At 37.0% G+C, this 20446-nt stretch overlaps 1 long non-coding RNA gene across 2 annotated transcripts; it reads right to left on the bottom strand.

Moving 5' to 3' along the window:
* Positions 1-200: 200 nt before the first annotated feature.
* Positions 201-4311, bottom strand: LOC135948385 (uncharacterized). 2 transcript variants are annotated; one of them, XR_010575801.1, is made up of 4 exons: positions 3759-4311; positions 3314-3416; positions 2906-3224; positions 201-867 (listed from the first exon to the last, which is right to left on the bottom strand). It is a non-coding gene; the product is annotated as an uncharacterized LOC135948385 (long non-coding RNA). The 2 variants fall into 2 exon arrangements; XR_010575802.1 differs by having other exon boundaries at positions 201-849.
* Positions 4312-20446: the final 16135 nt, after the last annotated feature.

Raw genomic sequence — 20446 nt, 5'->3', positions numbered from 1 at the left:
AATTTCTTGTCCTGCCGGTATTCCAGGAAAAAGCAGGAATTCCTGTTACAATTTCTTGTCTACTTGCAATCCGCTCTACTGAGGAACGTGAAGAGGAGCATGGTGAAGTGAATGAGTCATTAATATTTAGAAATTTGCTATACATTTGTGACATAATTTATTTCGTGCACGAAGGGAAATTTAAAAGTAAACAAAAGATGTCGGGATGCACTTTAATAACGGATTTGAATCAATAAAATACCATTATTTAAAAAATAAAACAAGTAAAAGCACTACATCAAAATTTAAACGTCTTGTAAACTAGTTAAAAATACAAAACACTGAAGAATTGAATGATCCAAAGTTTATTTGATTATTAAATTCTAAATGTTGTGCCAGGATTAGTATAAAAACAAAATTTTCTGCAATTCCTAAAAGACAAATTCATTACCTGTTTCCAAACCTCAAGCATTATCAGAAAATTTAAAATCATTTTTATTACAACAGATGATTAACAGTAGTAAACTGGGCAACAATTTTCACATTTTCATTTTATTTTATCACTTTACACAAATTCAAGTCTTTATTAAAATCTGATCCACATTGTGCGCTGCATAATATGATGTGAGCATGTGAGCCCGTTTAAGGGTGAGCTCACTGACGCCATCGGCAGTGACGTCGAAGTAAAAAGCAGCACGTACATGGGGTTTACGAGCGTCATGCGCTTGAGCAAATGACACTCCTTGATGTGCTCGCAGTGCCCGCGCTGCTTGTAGATGCGCAGCTCCTGGCCTTAGGTGCGAACCATGATTACGAGCCGGCCGTCAATGTCCACGTCGGCCAGCTGCTCCTCGTCTCCTCTCCGGTAGCCTGGAACTCGGAATGGCCCTATAAATATTTGGAATATTTTGATTTAATTTACATTAACATCATATGAGTATAAGGGTGTGACTGATCTATCCCAAATTTAAAACCACCCCTAACTCACCCCCTTCAGATTTTTCATCCCCCTGAAAGTGGATTTTCATCGTTTTTCTAATATTTTGGGTAACAAGAAATTGTCAAATCAATTCAAAATAGAGTGCTGATCAATTCATTTAAAGAGGTTGCATCATAGAGTGTTTCCAAGACAAAATAATTGGTCCATGAAACAAGGATTCCTGCTTTTCCTGGAATTTCAGCAGGACAAGAATATTTGTTTTCAGGAAAAATATACTGCAAGTGAAGTGCGAGCTTTTCTAGGATTCACTAGGAATTTTGCTTCAGAACAATTCCATAATGTCTATAATAAATTAATTTTAATTAGAAAAAAACTCGCACGACGACAGCGTGAATTTTCAATTTGATACTGTTTTATAACACAAGTCTTTACTTTCTTTCATGTGCTTAAGTATTGTCCACAGTGTACACAATTTTACTCATAAATCTTACATTAAAATCATATCTTTATACTAATTAAAGTGTTCTCACAAAAAAGCATTTTACTTAAACAAAACGCTTATAAAAAATATCATTTTTCCGTTTTTCTGTAATTTTGTGCGCTATAAGCATTTTTTTTAATATTTTGTTTGATTTTTTAATTTGCGTGAATGCATTTTTTTCAATGTATAGGGGCATTAGATTAATTATAACGAACTTAACATAATAGATATGACCAGACACAATTCAAACACTTTGAAAATATATCAAAATGGAAATTTTAAAATAATTAATAGAAAACATTAGTTTTTTAAATTTTGATTTTAGAAAATTAGAAACTATGCTTGAAATTTGTCCCATGATAAATGGGATCAAAGAAGAAAATTTTAATTTTAAACATTTTTCTACTTCAAGAACCGAAAAAATTCTTATTTTCATATCTTGTCATTTCTGCAAGTTCAAATCTCGGGTTCTAACCATTACAATAGCAAAAACTACCTACCATGGGAATCGTTTTGACCTAGCCTGCACAACTGAAAAGTTTAGAGGCACTTATAGTCCACACCTAAATTGCTTAATTTCAGCCCCCTCCCCCCGTAAAAAATTAAACAAAGTTGCTTGTAAAAACTGACATTGAGTTTTTGGTGCACCATAAAACAAAATCGTTTTCAAGGTATTTAAGGGTTTACTGTTCACTATAGTGTTTTCGGGGTGACAAGGCAGAAAGGTCAAGGTGGAATGCATCATCAATATTTTACGATAACTAATTTTGAATTAACTCAAAATATTTTGGGAGACTTGAATTATACAAAAAAAATTTTCATTGGGATTTAGGGGTTGGATTATGATGGTTTGGGGGTTGAAGCGCGTCAACAATATTAAACGTTTTTGGCCTATTTTGAATCAATTTGACAATATTATGGTCACGAAGCAACATCAAAAACTTTAAAATTCATTTTCAGGGGTTGAAGGGGTTGTTGGGCGATTGAAAGTGAATAATATGATAAAAAACCCCTAACAAAATTGAACAATAGAACATTTTTTGAAATCATTTCGACAATTATTTGGTTATCCGTATTGTTATAAACGTAAAAATATCCTTCATGAGGATGAACATGTCAGAGGGGGTGAGTTAGGGGTAGGTTGAAAGTTAAAGTTAATTCAACACACTCTTTTACATATTTCGTAAAAATTTCAGGGTTGTACTCCCATTATTCAAATTTTAATTAGTCAAAATCAATATGGTCGGTGAGAAATCCAGGACAGATTCGGGTTATTTTGATAACGGCTCACCTTAGACTTTTCAATTTTGGTAAAAATGTATATGGTGAGTAGTAAGTCGACTACAAATTTTTTCGGATTTTTGGGAATAACCTTTCGGTCTGAAAACGACAAAAAACATTGTTGGGTTCGCCAACCGACTCCACGCAGACTCTCAAGGAATAGCAAAATCATTTCAATATTTTAGGAATCACCCTTAAATATGATCATTTTTGGGTTTCCTCACCTGACTGAGAGAAAGTAGGGAACTGGACTCTCAGGCCAGCGCTGTGATGCGTCTGTCGTGCTCAAGCGAGTAGACAACGCCAATCCAGAGCCATCAAGCCAGCCTCCCACTGCTGGCTTTGTCAGTCGTCATGTTGACCACCAGGTCACCGGCCCGAGTGTAGAACGCGTCCAGAGCGATGATTTCAGCGTCATTCTGGTTGTGGGTGAACAGCACCTCTTTGTCCAAGGCCTGGAACTGCTCGCGCCGACAGACTCTGCAGCTCCAGGAAGAACACCTATAGTGCGCCGCAGCGACGCCACCAGCAGGCCCCGCTCGCCTGGCAATAACAAAATCCAAAAAATTAAATATTTATTCAGGTGCTTAAAAAAATAAAAAATAAAAAACGCTGGTATACCGCTTTCTCACCTCTTGAAAAAGGACTGCAGCGATTTATTTCCTCTTGAACACAACATCCAGCTCTTTGGTGAAACGCTTCCACTTTTCCAAATTATATATGCCATAAGCTGTCCTGTGTAAAAAAGCCTTAATTCATTGTTTATGCTTAAGCATAATTATTGAAACAAAGATAATTCGTCTTGGAAGCAGTAAACATTGCACATAGCTCCATCCACAACCAAACGCGAATTTCTTTGTTGCTAGAAAAAAGAGCAACAATTCGACACTGAAAGTTTAGGGGTTTTTTGTAGAGCTGTGTGCAATTTTTATGGAACCAAGACGAATTTAAAAATAATGTAAATCAATCGCATGATATGTAGATACTTACATACAAGGAAAATTGCGAAAATTGAATGGATAAAATCGCACCTGGCGAGTATCTTACACAGCTGTGCGTAAACGGAACGCAACTCACCTTCTAAATGAGGATTGCGGACTTAGGCTGAGACGTATATATCTTTGAAAAATTAGCATAAAATCGACACAACCAAATTCACAACGAAGATAAACAAAACACCGGCCGGCGTGCTCGCCATTGTAATGCTAACAGGTGATGAGCGCTGTTGCCACGCATGCCTGGCAGAAGCTTGGCGCGAAAATTTAGCCCGCTGATAATGATGAAGTTTATTCGGCCGCCGAACGCATTCGGCAGTGAGAAGGTTAATGTTATCGATTAATTATGATATGATAAGTTGTTTGGAGGCTAATTTAATGTAAATATCTCGATTTTTTTGTGGTGGAAAGTGGTGGCTGCGTCCCCCGCGAGGTGGATCCTCCTAGAATGTTCTCTCTTATATTTTCGCTCTTTATGCTCGCTTTTATCGTCATTTTCGGTAACAATGTTACGAATAGTAAAGCTCTAAACAATATTAATTAACTTCGCGTGACTTTTGCGTAAGAATAGTCAACTTCTAAAACGGTGGACGCATCCCCCGGGATTCCCCCGGTGGATCCACGGAGATTGGCACCTGGGGGACATGCCCATTTTCGTGCAAAACTAAAGAAGGAAAACTTCAAACATTTGGCTCACGCGGATATTTTCGCAGCCATATTAAAAAGTTGCATGTGGATTACGAATGGTGCCCATTTTCTGGGTGCAACACATTGTTCTATACAAAAAATGAAGGAAGAGAACAATTGCAGAAAGATCACTATGCCGCTGTCCACGCAGGTCTAATGAAAAGCAGCATTTCTGAGGACGGAGCTCGGGTGGACTTCACCGTTGGATCGATATGCCCATTTATGTGCAAAACAACTGGAGGAAAATTCCAAGAATTTGGTTCACGCGGATATTTTCAAAGGCATCTTGATCAATTTCATGGGGGTTACGAATGGTGCATGGTTTATTGGTGCAACACACTTTTTGCAAAGAAGGATGAAAGAAGAGAAGAATTGCAGGATGCTCACTGTAAGAATGAACATAAAGGTAGATTGAAGTGCAGATCATGTCCAGAAACTGAAGATAATGTTGGATTGCTGAGCGCTCACTTTTCTGGTTCGCACAAAAAGTAAACGGCATTTCCCAATTCTATTTGCACATGCCACATATACGCTATTCAAATCTTAATGCAAAATTGTAACATGTATAAAAAACAAATTCAAATAAAATCTTTATCCGACAGAAAGTTTTTTGGTTTTTAATTAATGGTTTAAGAACTGTCCATAATTCTAAATAACCAAAATATTTTTATTGCATTTTTAGTAGATTTGGAAGAATTGATGCCATTTCCGTTGGTTCATTTCTATACACACTGCTGCAATCTAGGAATAAGATTCGTTAAACCAGTGACGGCATTCAATTGCTTCAAAGAATTACAGATTTTAGTATATTTTCAGTCAGTAATATAATTAAATCATTAACATTTCAATTATTAACATGAAATGTAAACAGGTGAATCAAGCTGAACAAATGGCATATTTTAACGACGGCACTTTCATCACGATGCATCTCACTTACATTGGCAGGAAAGAGAGCAATGTTTATCGTCAAAAAGTAGATTTGCATCGATGATCATAGCCAGAAATGTGGACTACTTTAAAGGTTCGCGTGGGCGTTTGTTGTCATGAGTTGTTTTTTTTGTACAATTTTAGTTTATTTAAGTATTTTATATCAGTTTACCTATTTCCTTTCCACTGCCACAAATCCTTTGAATTAATTTTTAATGAAGTTAAAATTATGAAATATTTTTGGATAACAATAAAATTGAGTGAACAACCTGCACTTTGGAAGTTATGAGAGTGGCGTCGAATGAATTTGCAGCACTCCATCAGATATAAGGAGAAGAGAGGAAGAAGGTTAAATTTTTCAAACCATGGTCTTGCGGATTCTAGTGGGGTCTGCGATCTCCAGTAGCGAATTCCTGCCATTGCTCTTATTAGTCGTTTTTGTGCCGTGAATACTTCATCTCGTCGCACTTTATCACAGGATGCCCAGAACACGATGGCATATTGCATATGAGAGTAGGCAAAGGCATAGTAACATTTAGCACTTGTTTAAAATCCACAATTTTCCGTAGTGCCGTGACCATTTGTTGTTGCTGAGTGAAGCTTTCCAATGACAAAGTCACCTTGTTTTTTCCAGGAGAGTTTTCCGTGAACCTGAGTCCAAGCATTTTTACCTCTCGTGATTTCGTCATTTGTTCTCCGGCCAAAATTATTTCTTGTGGTTCTTCTGCTCCTCTTGAGCTTGGTTCATATACGTGCGGGCGTTGGACAATTTTCCCAACACGGGCATTGCTCCAAATTTTAGAGTCCGGTTTAGATTATGTTTTGAGACCGGACTCATAAACAGATGTCTTGATTGTTTTGTGACGTCAGCTGCAATGGCGGGAGAAGGGGGAAGGCGGATCGAAATGCCCATTTATTTGCAAAAAAATTAAATCTAAAGGAATACTTCGAATATTTAAAAGACTCAAATCTTTTGAATCGCATGTTGATGAGTATCGCACGACGATTACGAATTTTTCATTGTTCGTGAGTGCAACAAATTGTTTAAAATGACTAAAAGAGGAAAAGAATTGCAGAGCGATGACCATAAAGGTAGATTCCAATGCAGATTATGTGTGCAAACAGAAGATGATTTTGGATTGCTGAGAGCTCACTTTTCCGAAGGCCACAAAATATAGGGCAATTCTCATTAATATTTGCATGCTTTTAGACCATATTGCAAGAAATTGCCAATGATGTAAAACAAATACGAATAAATATTTTCTTCAGCATCAAAATTTTTGATATTTTATTTATGTTTAAAGAACTGTCTATTTAGGTATGTGGCGTCATCGGAAATTACGGGCAAAGAGGAAGGCAATTAGGTTCACGAACCAGACATGCGTGGAGGGTGTGGCCGAGGAGAGTCAGCCGCTAGAAACCGGTGGTTGGCGTGTGCCAGCTCTGACGCATGCGCAGTTCTCGCATAAACGTTCATATTGTTTAGGCGGGAAAAACGTTCTTCGTCGCGCTTGGCCTTTTTTTGGAAAAAATATCCATTTTACCCAAATTCGAACCTAAGGAATCGATTGGTGTGCTCAAGAAACATCGTTAAAGACGGTCTTAAAGAATAAAATTAATAGCGAATAATAAATAGAGGTAATTTGTAAAATGCCACCAGATTTTCTAAGAGAGATTATTCATCCAACTTCTTGAAATTGACAAAACATCAGTCCGATTATTTCCCCTATATCTGATAAGGGTAGGACAGGAATCACACTGCGCAGAAGCAGGTAAGGAGAAAGAATTGATGCCGTCGACTGGAAAACAGACAATGCGTTCATAACGTGTTTGACAGCGTGGCCGGTAAGTTCATTTTTCTTGTTAGTCTCAATTACATCTTCGACTTTCAACCAGGTGATTTTATCTTTTGAGTGAAATTAAAATATTTTCAATCTACACAATACCGTTACAAAGAGGTAAAATTTTAATTCCCTTTTCCTCGCAAGTCATTTTTCTCCACTAGGCCTCTGTGTAATCCGAAACTGGCAAGTTAAATCTATAAAAAAATCTTTTAATTTACCAGGGTGAAGTTAATTGTAATTCCTATCTAAAATGAAGCTGTATAGCCTCCATTGGACATTGTTTGCGCAATGATGCTAAAAAAATTATTAAAAAGGGAAAGAACTCCAACGGATATTCAGTTTGTGAAAAATAAAATATAATCAAAGTCAGCCAAAAAAGCTCGTTTTTGTTCAGGATATTTTATTTTTAATTCCAATATGCTTTTTTAATTTCAAACTTTCACAACGTTTTCGTGCAAACCTTGCTTAAGCACGAACTTTGCAAGCTTATCTTAAAATAATATTAACAATTAAAATTCCTTCACATCAAATACATATTTAATAACGACCAAGATTAATTTTTCGGTAAAATATCTTGAGCATTTCTTCCTTGGTGGTCTTCCCAAACAGAAACGGAATTCAGTGAAAAAGCGTTAAATATTGAAAAAATTCGTATTGGATTTCTCTGTTGTTATCCTTGTGGGTTGCGGGTGATGCTATTAGAATTTTGAAAGCATAAAGGAAAGTGGATTCGTAGAGAATTTGAAAAAAATTTTCTATGAATAGAAATACTCGAATTTCTGAGGGACAGAAATTTCATCGGGAGAATAGGAATTTATCTGGCTTTTTTCTTCAGGATTGCGACCCGTATAATTTATCTTTCCATTCTTCGATTTTTTCAGTTTGAACGATTCATTGGTTAACAGACGCAGTGCAATACCAAAATTCCGTTGGTAATGGATGGACCAAGATGCCTAAATTGCAACGAAACTCACGAGAATTCAGCATTTTGTAAATACATTGCTTTGAATAGGTGAAGATCCGCAATATTTTAAACAGTTTTTTTTAATAAATAATTCATATACTTTTAGGGAAGGAGGGCGAGTGTTGCAGAACCCACTACAGGTTGTTCCTCCCGCTGATGAAGCTCCTCGTCCAACATACCACCGCCCCTGGGAAGCGCGAGCCAATGAAGCAGGACCATCTTTTCGAGAATCCCAAGCTGCTGGTAAGAAATGTGGCCATTCTTTTTGATCAGAATTATTTTATTTGCCAACCAGAATTTTCTGCTTTACGTAACGCGCTGTTCTTTTTATTATAAATCCTGTCAGATATTCTTTAACGATATTTTCAGTATTTGATTTCCAAAATGAAGATCATGCAAAATATTATTGATGCAGGTTTTTTAAATGAAAGATTACAAAACAAATAAATTAAAAGTTTACCATTGCTATATAGACGATGCCAATCATTAGAAATAATTTTCTGAACCGCACTCATGGCCAATCACGAAACAATCGGTATTTACAACAAGAAAAGAAATTAATAATTACTTAAAAAATTCTATTTCCCTGAGAGTAAATACACACAATGATGGCAAGACTTTAAAGTGAATTATTCGCATTAATTCATTCTATTTTAATAGGCAGGAATTAATATTTATTCAATTCCAGGCTACGATTTCGTACAAAATCAGTTTCTTCCTCAGAGCTATGGATATGCTTTTGTGCGTCCTGCACAACAGCTCCACTCGGCTTATGAGCCCCCACTCTGGCAAGGGATTGCCCCCCAAAATGGTAAATTTCTTTTTTAAAAAAAATGGTAATCCTGGATAATAAAATTCTTTAGTGGTAAATGTTTGGCCTGGAATGTCGCTCGGTTTGAATCGAGCCCAAATTCAAGGTCTAGTTCCACCGAACCTAGGTGAAGTTTCAGGCAGCATGTTATTTCAGCATAGACTTCTTCAGCAGCCGCTCCAGCAGTGGAATTACAACCCTCAAGCCAAAGGTAGACTTATATTTCTAAGACTAGGTATTAGGAATTTGTCCAATATGATTTGAATCTTTGCGTACAGAAAGCCCACCAGAGCAACCTGTTACATTACAAGTGCTGAACCAGGGCCAGGAAGAAGCAAGGGTAGCCCATCATAGCCTGACAGATGGGAATAAAGAAGATTTTTCTGGCCAACCTGGATTTCATGCTTCACGGAACGCCGATCCTTTCATTCCAATTCCTTGTAAATAATGTCTGATTTTATTTAGTGACTAATTTAGTGATAAATAGAGGTAATTTGTAAAATGCCTCCAGAATTATTAAGAGAGATTATTAGTAATTGGTTTCCAAAATGAAAATTTCACGAAGAGTTCTTCGAAAATTACCTGGAATATTTATTTCTTTAGGTTATTCTTATCAGACGAACGACTTCGCACCAGGTCCTCCTCTTCCCGTCGGAAACGGGCAGTTTCAGGACTCACCGTCAACGAGCAACGCTCAAAATTACCAAGAAACAGCAGGAGACCAAGGTTCTTTCATAATATCAAATTGCGATTTAAATCCTAAAATATTGTGTTTTAAAAATTTTGAATGTTGCTTTACAACATTATTTTGGGTATAAGGAATATTTTATATTATACTGCCAGTAACGCCCCTTAAGCACTTTTTCCCTATATATTTTCAGGTGCAACATGCTTGAATTATTTCCAAGCTCAGGATCCTGGGAGCTGGCAAAGTGCCCTTCACCAGCCACTCCAGTATATGCAGAATAATTCTGCATCAGCACCATCAGCCTCCCATGAATCGGCAGAACAGCGTGCTAAGAATGGTAGGTTTTTAATAAATACTATCCAAAAATTTAAGCAATTAGATGATTTAGATGGAGCATTAAAATATATTGATTTGTAAATATTTCCAGAGGACATTTCCTTGAACGACCAGTCTCAGTCTGGTGACGGAGCACCAACTGCTGGAGACCCAGCACAGATGGAATTCATCCCCGGATCGACATGCCCATTTTCGTGCAAAATAGCTGAAGGAATATTCCATAAATTTGGTTCACGCTCATATTTTCAAAGGCATATTAAAGAAAGCCATGAGGGTTACGAATGGTGCCCATTTTCTGGGTGCAACACATTGTTCTATACAAATAATGAAGGAAGAGGACAATTGCAGAGAGACCACAATGCCGCTGTCCACGCAGGTCTTATGAAAAGCAGCAAGTCTGAGGACGGAGCTCGTGTGGACTTCACCGTCGGATCGATATGCCCATTTATGTGCATAAAAATGGGCCTTAGTGGAAAACTTCAAAAATATGAAACACGCAGGGCTTTTAAAAAGCATCTTGATGGGCATTTTCATGGGGGTTACGAATGGTGCATGGTTTCTGGTTGCAACACACTTTTTGCAAAGAAGAATGAAAGAAGAGAAGAATTGCAGGACGCTCACTGTAAGAATGAACATATAAAGTTAGATTGAAATGCTGATTACGTCCAAAAACTTTAGAAAATGTTGAATTGCTGAGAAATCACTTTTCTGAATCGCACAGCAAGTAGAGGGCTTTTCCCAATTCTATTTGCACATGTCATGCCACATACGCTATATATTTAAGCCTTAATGTAAAATTCTAACAGATATAAAAAGAAAAATTCAAATAAAATCTTAAACCGACAGAAAGCTTTTGGTTTTTAATAAAAAATGGTTTTAGATCTGTCCATAATTCTAAATAACCGGAATATTTTTTGCATTTGGAAGATGAGTTGATGAAATTTCCGTTGGTTGCATTTCTATACACACTGCTGCAATCTAGGAATGAGAATCTTTAAACCATTTAGAGCATTCATATGCTTCAATAAAAATTACAGATTTGAATATTTTCAGTCTGTAATATAATAAAATCATTATAATTTCACATGAAATATAAACAGGTGTATCAAGCTGAACAAATAATGGCATCTTGTAACGACGGCACTTTCATCACGATTCTCACATACATTTGCAGGAAAGAGAGCAATGTTTATCATCAAAAAGTAGATTAGCATCGATGAACATATAGTCTTATAAATAAAAAAAAATGTGCACTATTTTAAAGGTTCGCATGGGCGTTTGCGATTTTTTGTAATGAATTGTTTTTTTTACAAATTTTATTTCAAAAAATAGTTTTCCACGATTCTACGGCGATTGGCTAAACCGAATTTGGTTATCAGCAAGTTAAAAGAATGCATATTTAATTAAGAATGCACGGTAGCTAGATTGTGTCTGAATTCGCAGCGGAAGTGCCTTAAAATGGAGTGTCTACGGTGGCGCCATCTGTTGGCGGCTTCGAACACTTAAGGTTTATGCAACTGGTCAATTAATACCCATAAAGGTGTTCAGTGTGTGCACGAATGCTGACACCCTGGTAAAATGCTGACACCTCGGGAAAAGAGGAAGGCAAGCAGGTTCACGAACCAGACATGCGTGGAGGGTGCGGCCGAGGAGAGTCATCACCTTAGCCGCTATAGCAGCCGATGGTTGGCGTGTGTGCCAGCTCTGACGCATGCGCACTTTCTCGCACTCATATTGTTTTGGCGGAAAAAAGTTATGTGTCACGCTTGGACTTTTTTGTCTGATAAATGTCCATTTTACCTAATTCGATCCTCAAGAATCGATTTATATGCTCAGAAACTTCATCAAAGGTAAATTCTTCTTGAACTAATCAATTTTTAAAAAATTAAGAAGGCCAGCTCATATTTTATTAGTTTAAAGCATTAAGTATTAACTAGGGTTGGGAAACTTAGACGATCGACTATTTTTTCTGTGCACTATTTCTTTCCAAAAACATGAAATCTTCACGAATCATGAAAAATGGTGACGATTGACGCCACTTAAAATCGTCTAAAACCGTCTAAATTGTCAAAAATCGTCTAAACCCACCTGAAACAGTCTAAAACCGTCTAAAATCCCCCAAAAGAGGCCGTTTACTGGGGAAATTCTCATATTAAACGATATAACAGAATGCAACGTTGATTTGCCGCGATTATCTAGGCTCCCAGAGCCATCTCTATGCAAGGATGGATATTTTTCACCCGCACCCAGCCACGGAATTCTAAATTTTAACCCGCACCCGCGTTGACGTGTGTTCCAAAAACCCGCAACCGTATTACCGAAAGCCCGAATTTTCATATTAAAAATTTTGCTATTCACCAGTTGCATTAAGCCCTTGGTGTTCGAAGCCGCCACCAGATGTCGCCACCGTATACTTTCGTAATAAATTTAATTTTAAGGCACTTCCGCTGCGATTTCAGACTCAATCCTGCTAATATGCATTCTTCACTTAATTTATTTTCTTTTGACGAGCTGAAAACCAAAATCAATCCAGCTATATTTGCCGTAGAAGCGTCAGAAAATATTTTAAATTTATAAAATAGTTTTTTTACGATTCTACACCGATTAGCTTAACCGATATTGGTTTTCAGCACGTCAAAGAAATAATGTTAAGTGAAGAATGCACAGTGGTAGGATTATAAGTCTGCAAGTGCCTTAAAATTGAAAGTACACGGTGGCGCCATCTGTTGGCAACGTCACAAAATATTTCGTGGTTTTAGTGCATAAACCCGAAACCGCCCTGCACCCATCAGAAATGACAAAAAATTAAACCAAACCACCACGCGGTGCAGTTAACCGCGGGTTTAAACCCGCACTCTTACACCCGTGCGGGGCTCTATTAGACATGTCGTCGGTGGTGTCATTTGTGTTACAAAAATAATAAAAATTAATTGTATAATAGTAACATTTTCCCGCTTTTCCAAGGAACTTTGGTAATATTTATGTGAATTATTTGGCCCATAATTTTAATAATAGAAAGAAAAACTGAAAAAATATTGGAAATGCATGAAATTGGCACCAGAAATTAGCCTTCTCAAAACAGTCTAAAACCGTCTAAATCACCAAAAACCGTCTAAAAAACAGTCTTTTTGAGGGCAAAAAGCGTCTAAAAATAGTCGACTATTTTGTACAAAAAAACAGTCTACGTTTCCCAACCCTAGTATTAACTCTCAACCGCTATTTCAATGCACGAATAATAGTTTTAAAAAAGCTTTATGAGATCAGAATATTTGCCTCTAATAGTCTGTGGTAGCGGCGATTACCAGTAAAGCTGCCGATAAAGAGTTGAAATTTAATTTTAGAGCAACTCTTAAAACTGATTGTGAGATTAATTGTTAGCATTTCTTGTTCTTCATTTAATAAAAGCATATCTGTATCGAAAAAATTCACAAAATTGCATAAAAATCAGCATCGGATTTTATTCCCTTGGCTTAGAAATGATTATAAGAGTCGTACTCACAATAAAATTGCGCTGGCATCACTTGTTGGTGTGTGACGTCATCGGAAATTAACCAGACATGCACGCAGGGTGTGGCGGAGGAGACGATTCACGTCAGCCGCTAGCAGCCAGCGGTTGGCGCGTGCCAGCTCTGACGCATGCGCAGTTCTCGCATATGCGTTCAAATTGTTTAGGCGGGAAAAACATTCTTCGTCGCGCTTGGTCTTTTTTGTCGGAAAAAATATCCATTTTACCTAAATTCAAACCTCAGGAATCGATTGGTGTGCTCAAGAAACATCGTCAAAGATGGTCTTTAAGATTAAAATTAATAGCGAATAATAAATAGAGGTAATTTGTAAAATGCCACCAGAATTTCTAAGAGAGATTATTCATCCAACTTCTTGAAAATGACAAAACATCAATCCGATTATTTCCCCTATATCTGATAACGGTGGGAGAAGTATCACACTGCGCAGAAGCAGGAAAGGAGAAAGAATTGATGCCGTCGACTGGAAAACAGACAATGCGTTCATAACGTGTTTGACAGCGTGGCCGGTAAGTTCATTTTTCTTGTTAGTCTCAATTACATCTTCGACTTTCAACCAGGTGATTTTATCTTTTGAGCGAAATTAAAATATCTTCAATCTACACAATTCCGTTACAAAATTTTAATTCCCATTTTCTCGCAAGTAATTACTCTCCGCTAGACCTCTGTGTAATCCGAAACAGGCAGATTTCAACTATAAAAAAATCGTTTAATTTACCAGGGTGAAGTTAATTCAATTTCCTATCTAAGACAAAGCTGTCTTTCAGTGGAATTTTTGGTGCAATTATTTTTCAGAATGGAAAGAATTCCAACGGATATTCAGTTTATGAAAAAGCAAACGTCTCTAACTCGGTAAAAGAATTTGAGTATTTCTTCCCTGGTGGGTATCCAAAGGAAAATGAAGTGCAGTGAAAAAGCGTTAAATATTTTAAAAAAATTGGAAGAGTTTTCTCTGCTAATATCCTTGTAAGGATGAATTCTTCAAGGATATAGTGAAATCCTAGAGAATTTAAAATATTTAGTTTCTGAATAAAAATACTCGAATTTCTGAGGGACAGAAAATTCATTGGGTGGATAGGAATTTGTTCCGGATTTTTCTTTAGGATTGCGACCTACAAAAATATTTCTTTACATTCTTCGGTTATTTTTTTCAGTTGGATCACCCCCGAAGTGTAATATTGGAATTCCGCTGGAAATGGATCAACTAAGATGTACAATATGCAACGTAATACACAATTATGGAGAATACTGTGTTTTCCAGGCTTTGGAATGGTGAGGATTCAAAACAATTTAACACAAAAAATTACACTTTCTTTTAGGGAAGGAGAGCGAGTGATGCCGAACCCAGTCCAGGTCGTTCCTGCTGCTGAAGAAGCACCTCGTCCAACATACCACCGACCTTCGGCACAGGAAATCAACGAAGCAGGACCATCTTTTCAAGGATCCCAAGTCGCTGGTAAGATCGCGTGCAACGTATTTTTAATTAATTCAAATTTGTGTATCCAGCAAGCCAACCCATCTGGTATGAAACATTAAATCATCAGGGTCAGGGAGAAGCAAGGGAAGCCCATTATAGCCTGACAGATGGAAATTGGAATAATTTATCTAGCCAACCTGGATATTTTGATTCATTTGACGCCGTTCCTTTCATTCCGAATCCTGGTAAATCATGTCAGATTTTATTTAGTGACTAAAGAATTTTCAGTATATGATATGATTTCCAAAATGAAAATTACGCTTAGAGTTCTTCGAAAATTACCTAGAATATGTGTTAAACATTGTTCATTTCATTGTAAATTTTTCTTCCAATATGAGAACGGCACAAGCTGTGCTAATATGTTTTAATAATGTTTATTTATGTTTTAAATGTTTAATATGTTTTAAAAATATACTATAAAATTATATCCTTATTTCTTTAGGTTTTTCTTATCAGACGAACGACTTCGCACCAGGTCCTCTTCTTTCCGTCGGAAATGGGCAGTTTCAGTACTCACCGTCAACGAGCAACGCTCAAAATTACCAAGAAACAGCAGCAGACCAAGGTTCTTTCATATAAAATTGCGATTTAAATCCTCAAATATTGTGTTTTAAAAATTTTGAATGTTGCTTTACAAAATTATTTTGGGTATACGGAATTATTTACATTAAGCTGTTAGTAACGCCTCTTAAGCACTTTTTCCCTATATATTTTCAGGTGCAACATGCTTGAATTATTTCCAAGCTCAGGATCCTGGGAGCTGGCAAAGTGCCCTTCACCAGCCACTCCAGTATGTGCAGAATAATTCTGCATCAGCGCCATCAGCCTCCACTCTTCCGGTCACCCACGATTCGGCAGAACAGCGTGCTAAGAATGGTAGGTTTTTAATAAATACTATCCAAAAATTTAAGCAACTAGATGATTTAGATGTATCATTAAAATATATTGATTTGTAAATATTTCCAGAGGACATTTCCTTGAACGACCAGTCTCAGTCTGGTGACGGAGCACCAATTTCTGGAAACCCAGCACAGATGGAATTCATCCCCGGATCGACATGCCCATTTTCATGCAAAACAACGGGCCCTATAGTAAAACTTCAATCATTTGGTTCACGCGGATATTTTCATACGCATATTAAAGAGAGGCATGAGGGCTACGAATGGTGCCCATTTTCTGGGTGCAACACATTGTTCTATACAAATAATGAAGGAAGAGAACAATTGCAGAAAGATCACTATGCCACTGTCCACGCAGGTCTAATGAAAAGCAGCATTTCTGAGGACGGAGCTCGGGTGGACTTCACCGTCGGATCGATATGCCCATTCATGTGCATAAAACCAGGCCCAACTGGAAAACTTCTAAAATATGAAGCACACTATGCTTTTCAAAAGCATCTTGCTTCTCATGGGGGTTACGAATGGTGCATGGTTTCCGGTTGCAACACACTTTTTGCAAAGAAGAATGAAAGAAGAGAAGAATTGCAATACGCCCACTGTACCAATGAACATACAGGTAGATTGAGGTGCAGATTTTGTCCAAAAACTGAAGATAATGTTGGATTGCTGAGAGCTCACTTCTCTAGAGCGCACAAAAAGTAACCGGCATTTCCCAATTCTATTTGCACATGCCACATATACGCTATTCAAATCTTAATGCAAAATTGTAACATGTATAAAAAACAAATTCAAATAAAATCTTTATCCGACAGAAAGGTTTTTGGTTTTTAATTAATGGTTTAAGAACTGTCTAAATATAATTCTAAATAACCAAAATAATTTCATTTTGCATTTTTAGTAGATTCGGAAGAATTGATGACATTTCCGTTGGTTCCATTTCTATACACACTGCTGCAATCTAGGAATGAGATTCTTTAAACCAGTGAGGGTATTCAGTTTCAAAATTTAAGTTTATTATGGGCTGACAGGGCAACTCTGCCCCAAATCAGCACACATGCATAAAGTAATTCATTTGCTTCAATAAAATTACAGATTTGAGTTTATTATTTCAGTCAGTAATATAATTAAAATAGGAAAGGAAATAACATTTCAATTATTAACATGAAATATAAACAGGTCAATCAAAGCTGAACGAATGGGATATTTTAACGACGCCACTTTCATCACGATTCTCACATACATTTGCAGGAAAAAGAGCAATGTTTATCATCAAAAAGTAGATTTGCATCTATGAACAAAGTCAGAAATGTGGACTGTTTTAAAGGTTCGCATGGGCGTTAGCATTTTTTTTACAAATTTTAGTTTTATTTCTAAAAATAGTTTTTCACGATTCTACGGCGATTGGCTAAACCGATTTTGGTTATCAGCGAGTCAAAAGAAAGCATATTTAATTAAGGATGCACGTTATCTATAGATTGTGTCTGAATTCGCAGCGGAAGCAGTGAATTTTATATCTAAATTTTTGGGAAATCCTATGATGGTTGCGCCATCTGCTGGCGGCTTCGAACACTTAGGGTTTATGCAACTGGTCAATTAATACCCATAAAGGTGTTCAGTGTGTGCACGAATGCTGAAACCCTGGTAAAACCGCGAACGGATTGAATTGGCGCACAAGGCCGCAAATGGATCCAGGTTTCATCCATACATTAAATTTGAAGGTCCATACTTACAGCATAAGCTAGAAATTAATGTACCTTCAATGTGCTTTATATTATCAAATAGTTCTTTCATCAGCTATATCAGGGTAAAACAAATGGATTTGATGCATCAGGAAAGGATATAAAATTATGTATAAAAATGAGTTAACAATTCACTTTATGAAAATTCTGACACATTAAGCAGTTTGGAAATTCAAGGTTGGTGAATAATCTGCTAATGCTCTTCCTCCATGTGTTCCCACAGCTCTAGCGGAGTATCAAATGTGTCGCCGCAATAGCTGCATTCGTAGATCTGATAATCTTGAGCGTCTGTGTCAATTCGGTTCCTTTCAAATTGCGGCTCTAAAAGGTAGTTTTTGACATTTGTGTCGTCGTTTTGTCCTTGATCCCTTTGAGGAGGATTCAAAACTAGAATGGAAGGAAGTAAAAATTCTTCTCGGGCACTTCAAACAGATTTAACTAACTTTGCTCTACAATCAGCTTTTCTTCGTGCTGGCTGCTTGATTCCCCTTCGCTTGAACTGGATGACATTTCCAAATCGAAGATAAAAAAATCTTCTTCACGATCCTGCTGGTGGCTCCCTAATTGTGACTGTTATTTAATGAACTTATGAAAAACTTGATTCAAAATACCTGGAGACTGGACACTTGAAGAGGAACTCTCCTCGCTAATCGAGTTTTCAATGTTGTGCTTGATCTGTCTCAGCTGGTCGAAAATAGGCGACTCCATTGTGTCCTCAGGCTGTGTAGTTGTGTCCAAAAAGTCAGATTTTCGCATCTGAAGCTTCTTTTCCACTTTGGTCAAAGGAGGCATTCTCAAAATCTTAGGCCAAACGTCTGCTCTGGAATCGGGACTGGACTTTACTGCTGCTCGGCTGAGAACTCAATGAATGGAGAATTGAAGAGGGACCACTTTTCGCATTCGAAATTTGGTCTTTCTTTGATTTTGTTTACAAAATAGCAAACAAATAAACATTTTGTGTTTTCTTTCTACTAATATTTCAATTAAACTCTAATGTTTTGTTGAAAATTCATAAATCAGTAAAAGTAAAATTGGTTTAGTGAATTTAAACGAATCTTTATCTCTGGCAAACTTTCATTATAATACATGGTTTCACTGTAAAAATACAACGTGCAGTGCTGTTAACCAACGCAGGCTGCAAAATAATTGTCACTTCTTCAGGTGTTTGATTGAATTTAATTTCTTTCTCAAAGGATAATAAATTCCATAAATTCGTTTGTTTAAAAGAAGAGGACTCATCTGCGAGCAGCATATTGAGTTAAAAAAGGGCACCTGACAATTCTCCGCGGCACGGATGTTGCAGTCAGATTTTAAAACCTATATGAATTGGATATGGTTATAAGAATCGGAGTCAAAATCAAATGGCGCTGGAATCGCTTGTATATAGGTATGTGACGTCATCGGAACTTAGGGGAAAAGAGGAAGGAAATTAGGTTCACGAACCAGACATGCGTGGTGGGTGTGGCCGAGGAGAGTCATCACCTTAGCCACTATAAGCCGATGGTTGGCGTGTGTGCCAGCTATGACGCATGCGCACTTTCTCACACTCATATTGTTTTGGTGGAAAAAGTTCTTTGTCACGCTTGGTCTTTTATGTCGGAAAAAAAATCCATTTTACCTAAATTCTAACCTCAGGAATCGATTGGTGTGCTCAAGAAACATCGTCAAAGACGGTCTTTAAGATTAAAATTAATAGCGTATAATAAATGGAGGTAATTTGTAAAACGCCAACAGAATTTCTTAAAAGAGATTATTCATCCAACTTCTTGAAAATGACAAAACATCAATCCGATTATTTCCCCTATATCAGATAAGGGTGGGAGGAGAATCACACTGCACAGACGCAGAAAATGAGAAAGAATTGATGCCGTCAACTGGAGAGCAGCCAATGTTTTCATAACGTACATGTGGCTTTTTTTGTTTACGTCGGAAAGTGGGCTACGCGGTTACGCCCCTTTCAGAGCCTCCTTTTAAATATAAAAAATACAGGTTAATGTGATTTTTGGCATGCTTTGTGTTTCTTATCGTGTTGAGTTTATATTGTACTATAATTGCGACTGTTTAAAATACAAAATCCACTTTTTTTCAAAATTTATATCTAAATAACCCTGCTAATTTTATCGTCTGCCAGGGATGCCAAACTTGCTTTTCTAAACATATGCACCGAAATAATTAGGCAGTTACAAACCACGAATGTGTGCAAACAGTTGAAATTTGAGGTTTTTGACATTTAATAAGTTAATGTGAAGTGAAACACATGGCAGGAAATCTCAATTTAGAAACATATCAGCTGGCCAAACCCCCTTCAATGGCAACACTGCTTTACAAAACGTCTCGCCCCCCTAGATTTTGGAAGGTCCAATTTTGTCACCTTTCCTCTCACCAAATAAGTTCAAATAAATTTAATTTTGGTAACTTAGATACAGAATTAAATTTTTTAATATTTAAGTTACTTTTTAAAGCTGATTTATTATACTGAAAAAAGGATCTAGGCTTGAGAAGAATTAATTTACAAATTTTGAAGCTAATGAGCAGAGGCCCGCGGGTTCCAGATTGCGATATGAGTTGCTTCTTATCGGTCAGAAATTAATATGGCGTCAAAAAAGTGGAGGCTTTCAAGGTGCTTTAATTAAAATGGTAAAAGTTGTTTATTCGACAATTTTGAACCTGCAGTAAACTTATTGTGCGCATTTAATGCATGCGCATTATGTTCGGATCACTTCTTCATCTCACAAAGAGACTGAAACTTGTAAATGCGCATGAGTGACCCAAATTAAAACCTTCTGCGCACTCAAAATTTCCATCAAGGCCCGGGTTGTGATCTGTGCTGGTTCTTGCCGGTCAGAAGTTAATATGCCGTCATACAAATTGGTA

This window comes from Cloeon dipterum, chromosome 1 (assembly GCF_949628265.1).
Source record: "Cloeon dipterum chromosome 1, ieCloDipt1.1, whole genome shotgun sequence".
Lineage (NCBI taxonomy): Eukaryota > Metazoa > Arthropoda > Insecta > Ephemeroptera > Baetidae > Cloeon > Cloeon dipterum.
The sequence above is the reverse complement of the archived record's forward strand: the minus strand, read 5'-3'. Positions and strand labels throughout refer to the sequence as shown.